The sequence below is a fragment of the Nerophis lumbriciformis genome, linkage group LG03 (genome assembly GCF_033978685.3).
Source record: "Nerophis lumbriciformis linkage group LG03, RoL_Nlum_v2.1, whole genome shotgun sequence".
NCBI classification, from domain to species: domain Eukaryota; kingdom Metazoa; phylum Chordata; class Actinopteri; order Syngnathiformes; family Syngnathidae; genus Nerophis; species Nerophis lumbriciformis.
Genome location: NC_084550.2, coordinates 23342501 through 23355000, shown reverse-complemented (window position 1 = coordinate 23355000; position 12500 = coordinate 23342501). Strand labels below are relative to the sequence as shown.

At 39.2% G+C, this 12500-nt stretch overlaps 1 protein-coding gene across 1 annotated transcript in view; it reads left to right on the top strand.

Moving 5' to 3' along the window:
* LOC133581529 (vasoactive intestinal polypeptide receptor-like) overlaps window positions 1-12500 on the top strand; it is a 133308-nt gene that overhangs the window by 60680 nt on the left and 60128 nt on the right. The gene's annotated exons all lie outside the window — the stretch shown is intronic.

Below are 12500 nucleotides of genomic sequence, written 5' to 3'. Positions count from 1 at the left end.
TTATTTTCCTGGTGTCCTTCGACAGCTCTTTGGTCTTGGCCATAGTGAAGTTTGGAGTCTGACTGTTTGAGGCTGTGGACAGGTGTCTTTTATACAGATAACAAGTTCAAAAAGGTGCCATTAATACAGGTAACAAGTGGAGGACAGAAGAGCTTCTTAAAGAAGAAGTTACAGGTCTGTTAGAGCCAGAGATCTTGTTTGAAGTGACCAAATACTTATTTTCCACCATAATTTACAAATACAATTTTTAAAATTCCTACTATGTGAATTCCTGCATTTTTTTTTTCACATTCTGTCTCTCACAGTTGAAGTGTACATATGATGAAAATTACAGACCTCTGTCATCATTTTAAGTGGGAGAACTTGCACAATTGGTGGCTGACTAAATACTTTTTTGCCCCACTGTATATATATATATATACATACATTGATATATACAGTATATAATTTATATTTATTTATTTTGCCGTTTTTGTTTACATGTTAAAGGTGTTTTAATAATTATACATGCATGTTTAACATATAGATTCCTTTCTTTCATGAAGACAAGAATATAAGTTGGTGTATTACCTGAATCTGATGACTTGCATTGATTGTAATCAGGAAGCAGTGCTGGTAACGTCCACGTTTTCAAATGGAGGAGAAAAAAAGTTCCTCCTTTCTGTCTAATACCACATGAAAGTGGTTGTTATTTGGCATCTTATTTGTCCACCTTCCATATTCGTTTTTATACCCTTTACAAGAAATACATTGACGGCAAACTCCGTAGCTTGCTAGCTTGTTTGCGCTGGCTTTCGGAGACTCTTATTTTTAAAGCGCAGGCGCGATGGAGCGGGACTTTTATTGTGAAGACAGGAACTGTGCAGTCAGTCTTTACGGTTGAAATAAAAAAAAGGGTCTTTTTTCCTTCACACTTTTGATTGATTGATTGGAACTTTTATTAGTAGATTGCACAGTACAGTGCATATTCCGTACAATTGACCACTAAATGGTAACACCCGAAGTTAGCTCGGAGCCAGTCAGGTCATGTGACCCCTGGCTCTGTTTGATTGGTCCAACGTCACCAGTGACTGCATCTGATTGGTGGAACGGAGTGAAACGTCACCAGTAAGGCAGGCACTTTGAAGGTCTGTCTGACAGACCAAAACAAACAAAGCGTGCATTAACAGATCGATAAAAATTAGTAGCGAGCTGAATGTAGATAAAAGTAGCGGAGTAAAAGTAGAGTTTCTTCTTAGGCCGTTTATTGAAATACTCCCACACTTTTGACGACTTTTGGCGTGCTTTTTTCCCCTCGCTCGCACCGCTCGCATCGTCTGCTTTGCGCTCCGCCATGACGGTAGTGTGACGTAAATATGCGACGCGTCGACGAACAAAAACGTCCTCGACGTATTTACGTAACCGATGACGTCGACTACGTCGACGCGTCGTTTCAGCCCTAATATAAATAGGTGTATATATGTGTGTGTGTATATATGTGTGTATAAATACATATATATATATATATATATATGTGTGTATAAATACATATATATATATATATATATATATATATATGTGTGTATAAATACATACATATATATATATATATATATATATATATATATATATATATATATATATATATATGTATGTATGTAGATATATATGTGTATATATATATATATATATATATATGTTTTTATTTTATTTTATTTTTTAAATTTTATTTTTTATTTTATTTTATTTTTTTATTTTTTATTTTTTTAATCTTATTATTTATTTGTGTGTGGCGTCGCGCGGGTCTCACTTCCTGTTGGATGGGGTCCGTGCCCGTGTGGCCCGACCTTGCGCTGTGGGGTCTCTGTTGGTGACTTGGTGTGGTGGCGGCGCAGCCCCCGTGTCTGGTCTGGATGCTGTGTCTCGGTTGTTTGGGCGGTGGTGTGTTTGTGCGGGTTTGGGTTGGGGTGGGGGGCCTTTTGGTTGGGGGGGTTGTTGGTGTCTCTTGTTTGCGTGTTGGCGTTCGGGCTGACCGGCGGGCTGGCGCCGGCTGGTCTCCGTGGCCCTGGTGGCGTGTGGTTGCTGGTCGCAGTTTTTTTTTTGATCGCTTTGATTTGATTGGCTGGTGCTGGCTGTCTGGGGTTATTGCGGCTGCTGTTTCTGTTGCCGTTTGTTTGTGGTGTGGGCGCCCGTGGCTGCTGGGTCTGGTGCAGGGGTGTGGCTGATGTTGTGACTGATGGCAGCGCGCGCGCGTGATGGCTGTCGGGGCTGACGAACTGTGTATATGTATGTATATGTGTGTGTATGTATGTATGTTTATATATGTGTATGTGTACATATGTGTATGTATATGTATATATGTGTATGTGTGGGTATGTATACGTGTATGTGTGTATGTGTATGTATATATGTATGTATGTATGTATATTTCTGGGGGTACGCTCTGGGCCTGCCTGTCAGACGGGGGTCGACGCCTCAGGCTACTGCATCCGAACTGCGTGTCTGGAGCTCCTGGGTCCCGCTGTCCATCCCTTCCGGGTGCCCGTCTTGGTTGGGGCCTGTTGGGCCTAGTCCCTGCGTCTGTTGTGGTAGCTTGGTGCTGCAAGGTATTCCGAGGTGCTGCGAGTCGGCCAGTTGCTGGGGTAGTGACCTTGTTTGTCAGCATGTCTGTGATCTTCTTTTAATTCTTTTTTTTTTTAAATTAATTAATTAATTTATTTATTAATTTATTTATTTTTTAATATATTTTATTAATATTATTTTTTAATTTTCCCCTCCCTCAGGGGGGGGGCTCGGCGGGGCGGTTGCTGGTTGTTCCATCTCCATCGTTGGGGTCCCTGCGGGTGGGGTGGGTGGTTCCCGTGGCCCTGTGCCTGGGTGGTCCTGCGGCGGCCGGTTTGGGTGGGGTGGCCGGGGGCTGGCCTCGCCGCGCTCTCCGGGGGTGGGGGGTGGGCTCGTGGGGGCCCGGTTGCCGGTGGGGCGGGGGCGGTCTTCCCGTCCGGTTGCGGGGAGTCTCTGGGTCCCTCGGGCGGGGCGTCTCGCCTTTCTGCCCGTGTGGGGTGTGGTCTCTCGCTGGCTTGGGGTCTGGCTGTCCCCTGCTTTTCTCGTGCCCTGTCCTCTGCCGGGTGCGTCTGTCTGCGGCCTGCTGCTGGCCCTTGTGGGCGGTACGGTGGGTCGGGCTCTGGGGTTCCTGTCGCTGGCCGGCTTGGCTGCGTGGGGGCGGTGGTCCCTGGTTCCCTGGGTACCACGCCTCCTGTTTGTGGGTTGGGCTCTCGGGGGTGATGGGGCCGTGCTCTGGCTCCCACGCACTCTGGGAGTCGATTGTATTGTACATGCAAATTCACATATGCTCACATACGTACATAGGTACCTACGCTCCCACATACATACACAAATACAGTACATATTTACCTACCTAATGTTCGTACATCCACACGCACATTCAATATACAAACATACACATACACATACTGTACATATACATTCACTGTACAAACACATATACACATTCTGTACATATACATTCATTGTACAAACACATATACACATTCTGTACATATACAAGTACATATGCATACTTACACTCATGCACATAATCACGTTTCATCAAACATATATTAACGTTGTTGCCCTAGGGTAAACTGGGTGTAACACATGGCACACTGACAAAGCTTAACCTATTGTGACTATAACAATCTACAAGGTTAATGTAGGTTGCTTCTCTTTCTCCCCCTCCATTTTTCTGCATTCTTTCGTATCTCAAGTTATCATTACGTATATGTATTGTTGCATTTAAACAACTGTATTGTTGATAATAAAGGTAAATTATTGGTATTGTTCATTATCAATAGCGCTATTTCTATTGGTATTTGTATTGATCCATTTGTAGTGTAATAATGCTCATTGTTATTTCTGTATTATTTTTTATTTTTCGCTAACTGCTTATTTGCTATTACTTTTACCATCATATTTGTACATGTCATATTTGCTGATGTTGCTCTATTGTTGTTGTTGTTGTTGTTTGCTGTTGTTGTTTTTGTCTCTCTGTCTAATCCCCCTCTTGTCCCCACAATTTCCCCCTCTGTCTTCTTTTTTTTTCTCTTTCTATCCCCTCCTGCTCCGGCCCGGCTGCACTAAATGATAATATAAATACATTTAATAAAGTCAAATACAAATAAGGCAACAAGAGAAGTATCCTACACTTCTCTTTTGTAAAGTAAATCTGAACAGCCGACATGGGCATCTACATCAACTATATGATTTGCCTGAGAAGCTGGACAGGACATAAAAAAAAAAAAAAAAAAAAAAAAAAAAAAAAGATATATATGTGTATATATGTATTTATGTGTGTGGCATGAACATTGGATGGATGAATGGAAAGTAGTGTAAAACAATGTAAAAAATAAATAAGTTAATACCATAAATAAATAAATAACATTAAAAGAAATAAACAATTATTGTTGCTTCCTACGACTTGTCCAGGGTGTACATCGCCTTCCGCCCGAGTGAAGCTGGGATGGTCTCCGGCGCCCCCCGCGGCCCCGAACGGGACAAGCGGTAGAAAATGGATGGATGGATGTTGCTTCCTAAATGGACATACAGTATATTTGAACTTCCCCTTCAGGGACTAATCTTTTACTCTGAGCGCCGGGCTGCAGTATTTCATGAACTGTAGTTTCCGGTCCAAAGTGCATCAGCGTATTCCGAGCTCCGTCTCCTTCTCACAGATTGTCAGTTTCTCCACTCTCCTGCGCTTGTTCTCCGCATGGCCCTGCTCGTATCCTTTAACGAGGGTCACGGCTCATTTCAGTCAAATGTACTCGGACCTCTGACCTGTGCCCTCTCGGGCAGAGCGGAGTAAAAATACCTCACTGCCCCGACTGACAGCTTGGGTTGTACACCCCCGTCAGAGTAATGAGGAGGCAGATGTAGGCAAATACATGTGGGAACCGTCCCGGTATTTTTGTACCGGCGGGACGACTGATCCCCTTCAGTCATGCCTTCTCTCCATTTCCTTTTAGTATTTGGGAGCATTCCAGTGAGAACATCCCTGTGTGACATAATTAAGTGCGAGAGTAGGGTTGCCTTGCGGCTCTTAAAGCTGCGGCTGACACACAATGTTGTACGCGTCCTGTACTCCACTTTATGTGAGTGGTATGTAACTGTAAAGCTGTCACCGCACGGTGACTTATACCGTATGGGCATCCTTTAAATCAGGTCCAGGTTGTAAGAAAGACAAACAGAAGGGTTTGATAGCAGTATTCTTTCTCCAAAGGTTGGTAGACCATAGTCCAAACTTACAATTAAGACAGAGGTCGGGATCTTTGGGCACCTCACGGTCCGATTCAATTCCGATTCTTGCTTTGATTATTCGATTCAGAATCAATGATCAATTCAACACAATTCTACCAATGAATTTTTTGTTGTAGAGCTGCAGCTATAGAATATTTTGGTAATCGAGTATTCCATCGAATATCCCGATTAATCAAGTAATCAAATAAATCATATTTTTGCTTAATTAAGGTTTTATTATGCATGTTAAGATGTGCCCTCAATTATTGCGTTTGGCCTTTTATTATTTATTTATTTATTTATTTATTATTTTTGTGTTGATTTGTTATTTTAATTTTTTATTATTTTTTATTAATTGTGTATTATTTATTTTTATTTACTTTTATTTTATTTGGTCTTTTATTTCCTAAACGCCTGTTTTCATTATTGAAGGCTGACACGCACAGCGAAAATGCATGCGTGGTTGATTGTGCCAATTTGTGTGTGCTAATAAAAACAGGCGCGCTCACAGCCCTACGTGCTGGGTGGTGTGACCGCATTAACCAAGTTCTTGTCTCTCGTGCATTTTTGATGATTATTATACGGTCATTATTGAAGGCTGACACGCACAGCTAAAATGCGTCCGTGGTTGATTGTGCCAATTTGTGTGTGCTAATAAAAACAGGTGCCCTATATGCTGTGTGGTGTGACCGCATAAACCAAGTTCTTGTCTCTCGTGCGGTTTTGATGATTATTAGGTCATTATCGAAGGCTGACACGCACAGCTAAAATGCGTCTGTGGTTGATTGTGCCAATTTGTGTGTGCCAATAAAAACAGGATGCGCTCACAGCCCTATGTGCTGTGTGGTGTGACCGCATAAACCAAGTTCTTGTCTCTCGTGCGTTTTTGATGGTTATTATACGGTCATTATTGAAGGCTGACACGCACAGCTAAAAGGCGTCCGTGGTTGATTGTGCCAATTTGTGTGTGCTAATAAAAACAGATGCGCTCACAGCCCTATGTGCTGTGTGGTGTGACCGCATAAACCAAGTTCTTGTCTCTCGTGCGTTTTCTGATGATTATTATACGGTGCCGTTCTACAGAGACTTTAGTGGGTGCAAGTGCAAGCTATCCAAGTCGCTTGTGGTTGTATGACTTGAATAACCCGAATAACTTTGCACGACTACTTTTGGCGTGGTTACTAATGAAAGGCTAATTGAACACGACAGCTCGGATAGCCTTGTTAGTTTTCAACACCTTTTGGCGGCATTTGATGACTTGGAGAAATGGTATTACAGAATTCCTGGAATTTCGGGAAAACCGGGAATTTTTCCAGTTCAAAAAAACAAATGTGTTTTTTGTCCTGATTAAGAGGAATGATTTGTTGGTGGAACGGTTGAAGTGGGTTGAGAAATGTGGAAGGAGTAGTCGACAGAAAAAAGGGTTTGAAAAAACGGGAATTCCTGGAATTTTTTTTAACTACAAAAAATTATAGTTTGAATGTGCAGAATGAGTGGAATATGTTGAAGGTGGAATGGTTTGAATCGGTTAAAAAATTTGGAAATTGTGGAAGTGTGAAAAATGGATAATTCATTTTTAATGGGGAAAATGTCCCTAAAAACTGGGAATTTTAGGATATTTTTTGAAAGGAAGCACATAATTCCTGAACAGGCTGCATATTTTGAAGTTGGAATAGTTTGAATCAGATAAAAATTTTGGGTAGTCGTGAAACTTGGAAAAATGTCCCATTCTTTCAATGGAAATTTCGGGAAAAGAGGGAATTTTTGGGGAAAATGCTAAAAATAAATAAATTGAATGTTCTGAATGAGTTGGTGTTGGTTGGTTGGTGTTGGAATTTTTCAAATCTGTCGAGAAACGTTGAAGTGGTAACATTTCTTATTATGAAATGGTATACGGAATTCCTGGAATTTCGGGAAAACCCGGGATTTTTCCAGTTAAAAAAACATCTTTGTTTTTTGTCCTGATTAAGAGGAATGGTTTGTCGGTGGAACGGTTGAAGTGAGTTGAAAAATGTGGAAGGAGCAGTCGACAGAAAAAAGGGTTTGAAAAAACGGGAATTCCTGGAATATTTTGGAACTTGAAAAAAATATTGTTTGAATCTGCAGGATGATTGAAATATGTTGAAGGTGAAATGGTTTGAATTGGTTGAAAAATGTGGAAATTGTGGACGTGTGAAAAATGGGTAATTCATTTTGAATGGAGAAAATGTCCCTAAAAACTGGAAATTCTAGGATGTTTTTTGAAAGGAAGCACACAATTCCTGAACAGGCTGCATATTTTGAAGTTGGAATAGTTTGAATCGGATAAAAATTTTGGGTAGTTGTGAAACTTGGAAAAATGTCCCATTCTTTCAATGGAAATTTCGGGAAAAGAGGGAATTTTTGGGGGAAATGCTAACAAAAAATGTGAATGTTCTGAATGAGTTGGTGTTGGTTGGTTGGTGTTGGAATTTTTCAAATCTGTCGAGAAATGTTGAAGTGGTAACATTTTTTATTGTGAAATGGTATTACGGAATTCCTGGAATTTCGGGAAAACTGGGGATTTTTCCAGTTAAAAAAACATCTTTGTTTTTTGTCCTGATTAAGAGGAATGGTTTGTCGGTGGAACGGTTGAAGTGGGTTGAGAAATGTGGAAGGAGCAGTCGACAGAAATAAGGGTTTGAAAAAACGGGAATTCCTGGAATATTTTGGAACTTGAAAAAAATAGTTTGAATCTGCAGGATGATTAAAATATGTTGAAGGTGAAATGGTTTGAATTGGTTAAAAAATTTGGAAATTGTGGAAGTGTGAAAAATGGGTAATTCATTTTGAATGGGGAAAATGTCCCTAAAAACTGGGAATTCTAGGATATTTTTTGAAAGGAAGCACACAATTCCTGAACAGGCTGCATATTTTGAAGTTGGAATAGTTTGAATCGGATAAAAATTTTGGGAAGTTGTGAAACTTGGAAAAATTTTCCATTTTTTCAATGGAAATTTGGGAAAAGAGGGAATTTTTGGGGAAAATGCTAAAAAAAAAAAAGTGAATGTTCTGAATGAGTTGGTGTTGGTTGGTTGGTGTTGGAATTTTTCAAATCTGTCGAGAAATGTTGAAGTGGTAACTTTTTTTTATTGTGAAATGGTATTACGGAATTCCTGGAATTTCGGGAAAACTGGGGATTTTTCCAGTTAAAAAACATCTTTGTTTTTTTGTCCTGATTAAGAGGAATGGTTTGTCGGTGGAACGGTTGAAGTGGGTTGAGAAATGTGGAAGGAGCAGTCGACAGAAAAAAGGGTTTGAAAAAACGGGAATTCCTGGAATATTTTGGAACTTGAAAAAAATATAGTTTGAATGTGCAGGATGATTGAAATATGTTGAAAGTGAAATGGTTTGAATTGGTTAAAAAATTTGGAAATTGTGGAAGTGTGAAAAATGGGTAATTCATTTTGAATGGGGAAAATGTCCCTAAAAACTGGGAGTTCTAGGATATTTTTTGAAAGGAAGCACACAATTCCTGAACAGGCTGCATATTTTGAAGTTGGAATAGTTTAAATCGGATAGGGAAAATTGGAAAAATGTCCCATTCTTTCAATGGAAATTTCGCGAAAAGAGGGAATTTTTGGGGAAAATGCTAAAAAAAAAAGTGAATGTTCTGAATGAGTTGGTGTTGGTTGGTTGGTGTTGGAATTTTTAAAATCTGTCGAGAAATGTTGTAGTGGTAGAATTTTTTTATTGTGAAATGGTATTACAGAATTCCTGGAATTTCGGGAAAACCGGGGATTTTTCCAGTTAAAAAAACATATTTGTTTTTTGGTCCTAATTTAGAGAAATGGTTTGTCGGTGGAACGGTTGAAGTGGGTTGAGAAATGTGGAAGGAGCAGTCGACAGAAAAAAGGGTTTGAAAAAACGGGAATTCCTGGAATTTTTTTTAACTTGAAAAAATTATAGTTTGAATCTGCAGGATGATTGAAATATGTTGAAGGTGAAATGGTTTGAATTGGTTAAAAATGTGGAAATTGTGGAAGTGTGAAAAATGGGTAATTCATTTTGAATGGGGAAAATGTCCCTAAAAACTGGGAATTCTAGGATATTTTTTGAAAGGAAGCACACAATTCCTGAACAGGCTGCATATTTTGAAGTTGGAATAGTTTGAATCGGATAAAAATTTTGGGTAGTCGTGAAACTTGGAAAAATGTCCCATTCTTTCAATGGAAATTTCGGGAAAAGAGGGAATTTTTGGGGAAAATGCTAAAAAAAAATCTGAATGTTCTGAATGAGTTGGTGTTGGTGTTGGAATTTTTCAAATCTGTCGAGAAATGTTGAAGTGGTAACATTTTTTATTGTGAAATGGTATTACGGAATGCCTGGAATTTCGGTAAAACCGGGAATTTTTCCAGTTAAAAAAACATCTTTGTTTTTTGTCCTGATTAAGAGGAATGGTTTGTCGGTGGAACGGTTGAAGTGGGTTGAGAAATGTGGAAGGAGCAGTCGACAGAAAAAAGGGTTTGAAAAAACGGGAATTCCTGCAATATTTTGGAACTTGAAAAAAATATAGTTTGAATCTGCAGGATGATTGAAATATGTTGAAGGTGAAATGGTTTGAATTGGTTAAAAAATTTGGAAATTGTGGAAGTGTGAAAAATGGATAATTAATTTTGAATGGAGAAAATGTCCCTAAAAACTGGAAATTCTAGGATATTTTTTGAAAGGAGACACACAATTCCTGAACAGGCTGCATATTTTGAAGTTGGAATAGTTTAAATCGGATAAAAAATGTGGGTAGTTGGGAAAATTGGAAAAATGTCCCATTCTTTCAATGGAAATTTCATGGAAATTTCGCGAAAAGAGGGAATTTTTCGGGAAAATGCTAAAAAAAAATATGTAAATGTTCTGAATGAGTTGGTGTTGGTTGGTTGGTGTTGGAATTTTTCAAATCTGTCGAGAAATGTTGAAGTGGTAACATTTTTTTATTGTGAAATAGTATTACGGAATTTCTGGAAAACCGGGGATTTTTCCAGTTAAAAAATATCTTTGTTTTTTGTCCTGATTAAGAGGAATGGTTTGTCGGTGGAACGGTTGAAGTGGGTTGAGAAATGTGGAAGGAGCAGTCGACAGAAAAAAGGGTTTGAAAAAACGGGAATTCCTGGAATATTTTGAAACTTGAAAAAAATATAGTTTGAATCTGCAGGATGATTGAAATATGTTGAAGGTGAAATGGTTTGAATTGGTTAAAAAATTTGGAAATTGTGGAAGTGTGAAAAATGGATAATTCATTTTGAATGGAGAAAATGTTCCTGAAAACTGGAAATTCTAGGATATTTTTTGAAAGGAGGCACACAATTCCTGAACAGGCTGCATATTTTGAAGTTGGAATAGTTTTAATCGGATAAAAATTTTGGGTAGTTGTGAAACTTGGAAAAATTTCCCATTCTTTCAATGGAAATTTTGGGAAAAGAGGGAATTTTTGGAGAAAATGCTAAAAAAAAAAAGTGAATGTTCTGAATCAGTTGGTGTTGGTTGGTTGGTGTTGGAATTTTTCAAATCTGTTGAGAAATGTTGAAGTGGTAACATTTTTTATTGTGAAATGGTATGACGGAATTCCTGGAATTTCGGGAAAACCGGGGATTTTTCCAGTTAAAAAAACATCTTTGTTTTTTGTCCTGATTAAGAGGAATGGTTTGTCGGTGGAACGGTTGAAGTGGGTTGAGAAATGTGGAAGGAGCAGTCGACAGAAAAAAGGGTTTGAAAAAACGGGAATTCCTGGAATTCTTTTGAACTTGAAAAAATTATAGTTTGAATCTGCAGGATGATTGAAATATGTTGAAGGTGAAATGGTTTGAATTGGTTGAAAAATGTGGAAATGGTGGAAGTTTGAAAAATGACCAATTCATTTTGAATGGGACAAATGTCCCAGAAAACCTGGAATTCTGGGAAATCTGGGAATTTTTGGAATTTGTCAAGGGAAAGCCCGCGATTCCCAAATAGGCTTAACAGTTTCAAGTTGGTACGGTTTGAATCGGTTGAAAAATGTGGAAGGTAGAGCGCGCCAAAATCTGAAGAAGAAGAATAAATAGATATATTTTGGTGTAGAAAACCACATGTGTGAATGCTTTGGAGCAGGTTGCAGGTTAAAAAGCACCTCTTGGCTGCTGACATACAACTTATAAACACAGTGTTGGCCTAAAAAGCGCCTAAAAAAATAAATTCATAAAATAAAACAAACTTGTGGGCCATCAATTGAATAGCCCAAATGATGAAAAAGAAAGGACCTAAGATGGAACCTTGCGGAACACCACTGGTTGAACAAATGACTACTGACTGCATCTGAAGTAAACAAGCTACAACAACACCTTAGTTACATAAATCATGTTACGAAAAAAATGTGTAACTGTCAAAAAGGAGAGGACTTGAAGGGGTGCCTTGAGGAACACCTTAATTCTCGCCTGATTTAGCCATTCCTTTACCACTTTTGACGTGTGTTTGGGGTCATTGTCATGTTGGAACATCCAACTGCGCCCAAGACCCAACCTCCGGGCTGATGATTTTAGCTTGTCCTGAAGAATTTGGAGGTAATCCTCCTTTTCCGTTGTCCCATTTAAAGCACCAGTTCCATTGGCAGCAAAACAGGCCCAGAGCATAATACTACCACCACCATGCTTGACGGTAGGTCTGGTGTTCCTGGGATTAAAGGCCTCACCTTTTCTCCTCCAAACATATTGCTGGGTATTGTGGCTAAACAGCTCCGTATTGTGGCCAAACAGCTCCATTTTTGTTTCGTCTGACCACAGAACTTTCCTCCAGAAGGTCTTATCTTTGTCCATGTGATGTCATGATCGGGACTGTAATCCTAGTCCAAAGTCTAGCAGTCACCTCCGCTCCGGACAGGCTAACCTCCTCTAACCTCCGAGGACAAAGCTACGAACAATGGGAGACCGGGCTTTCTGCTCCGCCGCTCCCAGTCTGTGGAACGCTCTCCCTGACCACCTGAGGGCACCACAGACTGTGGATGCTTTTAAAAAAGGCTTAAAAGCCCCTTTAAAAAAAAAAAAAAAAAAGCCTTTTATTAGATATATGCATACTAGTTATAGCTATTTGGCTGTTCTAGTTTTTATTTTTATTTATTTCTTTGTTATCTTTTTATTTATTTATTTTTTAATACACTGTAGCACTTTGAGCTCGTTTACTCAATATAAAGTGCTTTTTACTATGTTACTTTATTATTATTAATATTATTAGTCGTATTTTGAACC